General features: G+C 33.6%; 1 long non-coding RNA gene across 1 annotated transcript; it reads right to left on the minus strand.

The window, feature by feature from the left end:
* Positions 1-578: 578 nt before the first annotated feature.
* Positions 579-3,959, minus strand: LOC148762037 (uncharacterized). Its single transcript, XR_016026947.1, has 4 exons — positions 3,861-3,959; positions 3,122-3,207; positions 2,228-2,293; positions 579-622 (listed from the first exon to the last, which is right to left on the minus strand). It is a non-coding gene; the product is annotated as an uncharacterized LOC148762037 (long non-coding RNA).
* Between the last annotated feature and the right edge of the window lie 377 nt (positions 3,960-4,336).

The following is a 4,336-nucleotide window of genomic DNA, read 5'->3' on the forward strand; positions in this document are numbered from 1 at the left end:
CATAGCCATTCCTTGACGTTGGCCGAGTTCCCCTTCACGAGGTGGTTTGGCGTGAAGTGAACTCTAAAAGTTATACCTCAGGAGTTACCCTACTCGCCTCTCCAACCGAGGTAAAAATATAACAGGATTCCGTGCCCCTCTAATAGGCTAGTCCACAGAATCCAGCCCACTGCAGCAGGTCAAACCCACCATACAATAAAATTTTGACAGCATGACAGGGCTAATATATTACTACCCAGCTTGCAAGGGTAAAATAAAGCAATTCATATAATTCATAAAAACATAGCCCAGCCAGTCATACCAATACAATAACATAAGCCATTAATTCAATTTTAAATTTACAACATATCAGTGGTCTCCAATTACTCTATTTGCAAAATCGTTATTTCGTTTCAATACAATTTATAAAATATTTTCATTTAAACTCATTTTGTTTACAAAACATAAAAATTTACCATTTGAACTCATTTTCATAAAATTCACCAAAACCGAATAAAAACATACTTTAGATAATTAAAATGATGGTAAGGTTACTCACCGTGTCTAGAGTGAGGATTTTCGAAATACTCAGACTATTGGTCCTCGGGTGCAATTCCCTTGCCTTTATTAGAGGACTCACCACCTTGACACAGTGCAAAATCGAGAAATTCACCACATTGGTACTAAATTGAAATTAAACTAATTTAGACTACTAATGCTTGATATGGAATGCAAAAATGTCTAAATTTTTGCCTAAATGCGATGTTAGCCTATTTCGGTCTTTTACCCGATAAATTGATATACGCGTCCGTTTAAACTCCAAATTAATTTTTTTCAGTTTCTATACCTCAATTGCACCCAAATTGACTTAATGTCCCTCAGTGTGGTGCAAATTATCAGTCCCGATAATAAATTACGAAAATACCCCTAGTGGGTAAAAATTTGTATTTTTGCTCCGAAAATTTCCATTATTTTTCTAGGCTCATAATTCATCATTATTCATCATAATTCCTCAAATAACCATCAAGATCAGCAGCCAATATTCCCCTAGAAAATTCAGCATAATGGGTTTCAATGGGAGAAAATTATATTTCTAGCTTATTTTTGCTATATTTCAATATAACTTAACTAAAATCACTTAATTCAATTAAAATCAACCAAAAAATCAAGCTCAAAACTCATCCATGGAGGTTTGGCCAGCATGGGTGTCCATACCCACTTTCTAATTTTGCATGGAAATGAGAAAAAAATGCATGGGTAGTGAAAATCACAAGGAAAATCAATGAAATTTACCTTTTTAATGCTTGATTTCTTGATTTCTCTTGATTTTCTCCAAATTTTTCAGGTAGGATTCTTGTTTTTTTTTTCCCCTTTTCTCCCCTGGTTTGAACAGCTGAAGAAGATAAGAATTCCGGAATTTTTACCTTTTTAAAGGCTAAAATAATATAATATTATTTTATTCATTTTTTTAATGTTTTATTAATTCCTTAAATTCTAGCCATCCATTTGTTTCCAAATTTTCACCATACACTTGTCCCAAATATCCATAGCTTAGGTAAAATTCTCAGACTTATCCAAAGTCTTGGTGGAGTAATTTTTGAAATTTACACTTTTACCCCCGTAAAAGTCAAAAATTACATTTTTTGCCCCAAAAATTGAAAAATTGCCCATAGACATATTTTTCATCCCTTATACTCATACCATTCTCCAATTTGTCAAATTTGATCTAAATTCTCTCAAAATCTCAAATTTTGTCCGCGAGTGGCAAAATTACGATTTTGCCCCTACACTCTAGAAATCACTGGAATTAAACTTTTTCACTGCCAAACCCTCAAATTATACTCCAATACTCAAATCATACTCCAATAAGTCAAATGGGGCTAAAAAAATTTTTTTCTAAAAATTCCCATTGTGTCCTTGGGTGGCAAATGACCATTTTGCCCCTGGACAGTAAAAATTCTAGTTTGACTTCAAATTGATCCTCGAACTCCAAATCACCATATTAAACCATTCTGGGACTTTAATATTCTTAATTTCATTTTAAATTCTCTATTTGATCTAGTTCGAGACTTAAATTAACTTAATTGTACCATTTGGTACATTGTCGTCTTTTAACGATTTTTCTTTCAGGGCTTTCCAAGTATGCAAGCATATTGTCAATCATATGAATGACATGGAAAGTATTTTATAAGGTCGGGCTTGACAAGGGCCCCCGAATAAACAAAAGTAAAGAGGACTGTGAACCTACGATTTGGAAAATGCAGATTCAATGGTAGTCCTCGATGAGATCAGCTATCTACAGTCTATACTGAACCTGAAATGGGTGGAAAGGAGTTGGGTGAGATTTTGTAATCCCAATGAGTAAACAGACATTATCATAAATATCTAAAGGCGAGTAAAATGGAGGCAAGTTTAAACAACAAATTTCAACCCATTTCATAATGTTTTCAATTTATTTCTTAAACCATAAAATATTTGTAATTTACCAAAATAGTTGTTAAGGCTTATGTCTTTTATTAAAACAAGACTCAAGCCAAAACTAATCCTCGGGGATACCTTGGACGAGGCATCTAACCGAGTCTGCCAAGGGTGTTAAAATATTCACACGTGAAACACATTTTTATTTTTAAAACCAGCCGTCCCTTGGCGTTGGCCGAGTTACACATTCACGTGGGAGTTCGACGTGAAGTGAGCTCTAATACTATCCCGGGAGTTACCCTCCTCGCCTCTACAACCGGAGTAACTATATAACTGGGTTTACCGTGCCCCTCTAATAGGCAGTCCACGAAAACCCGTCACTGCAGTGACTAACCTACCAATTTTAATAAAATTTCGACAGTATAACGTGGCTTTTATTTATTTATCCAGCCTGCATAGTAAAACAACTTACATAAATTTCCCAAATGCACTCACAAAATATAGCCACATAAAATCATTTCTCATAAGCCATTCCTAGGAAAATATATATTTTTCAAGTCAATTTGCAGCCTCCAATTACTCAATTTCATAATCAATACAATATATTTTTATTTATCACATTTATTCCTAAAACATCAAAAATCCCGTTTTCATTTCATAAAATACATAAAGGGCATTTAAAAATAAACTCTAGATAATTTACAATAATAATAAGTTTACTCACGGTTTGTACAAACTAAAAGCTTTCTAAGCGCCCCGATCACTACTCGTCGGGTACGACTTCTTTGCCTTTTCCGGAAGGCTCTCCTCCTAGACACATTACAAAAATTTACACAATTCATCACATTGATGCTAAATCACTATATAATTAACTTAAATCCTATACTAATGCATGGTATGAAATGCAATAGCCTAAAACGGCTTAAACGCTGTATTAACCTATTTTTGGCACTTTGCTCGATAAATTGCTAACGTGCTCCATTTTAGCTCTAAATCATCCCATTCTCTCTCCAACATTTCTAACCATTAAATATCAGCCAATAACCTTCTAAAAACAACAAAATCAGCTCACTCCCTTCCTTGGAAAATTCGGCCAAAAATGGGACATTAACTCGGTTAATTTTCTACTTTGTTTTTCTATCACTTTTAATCGTTTTTCATCATTTTCTCTTCATTTTCCTTAGAATAAAATCAATTCATCATCATTGTACAACATTGAGCATCCAGCCAAGAGTGGGTATTGTGAAAATTTAATGATTTCTTGCCCAATTTAATTTCTAAACACATTTAACTAACTAAAACTATCAATTTAACTAAAAATCAAAACCTAAAAATTTCAATTTCTCTCCCCTAGAATTTCGTCCAGCCCTTGATATCACTTTTTGATCTCTCTCCTCAAGCATGCTAAATGGAAATAAAGGCATAGGAAAGGTAGAAATCAAGCTAAAATCGAAAAATCTTACCGTTAGACGCGTAAACGGTCGAAAACCGCGAATTTCTCTTTGAATTTTCTTGTTTCTCTTTGGTTTTTCTTTTTTTCTTCCTTTCCTCTATATTTCCTCTCTTTTTCTTCCTTATGGCCGGCCAGCACTCAAAATTTGGGTTTAAATGGGCTGACTTTTCATTAAAATAATATTATTTCATTTAAAAAATGCCACATGTCACTTTCCCATTGGCCCATTTTTAAAATTTCATCCATTTGTTTCCAAATTTTCACCATACACTTGTCTCATATATTCATAGCTTAGATAAAATTCTCAGACTCATCCAAAGTCTCGGTGGAGTAATTTTTGAAATTTACACTTTTGCCCCCGTAAAAGTCAAAAATTATATTTTTGCCCCAAAAATTGAAAAATTGCCCATAGACATATTTTTCATCCCTTATACTCATACCATTCTCCAATTTGTCAAATTTGATCTAAATTCTCTCAAAATCTCA

This window comes from Theobroma cacao, chromosome 6 (assembly GCF_053813885.1).
Source record: "Theobroma cacao isolate CCN51 chromosome 6, ASM5381388v1, whole genome shotgun sequence".
Lineage (NCBI taxonomy): Eukaryota > Viridiplantae > Streptophyta > Magnoliopsida > Malvales > Malvaceae > Theobroma > Theobroma cacao.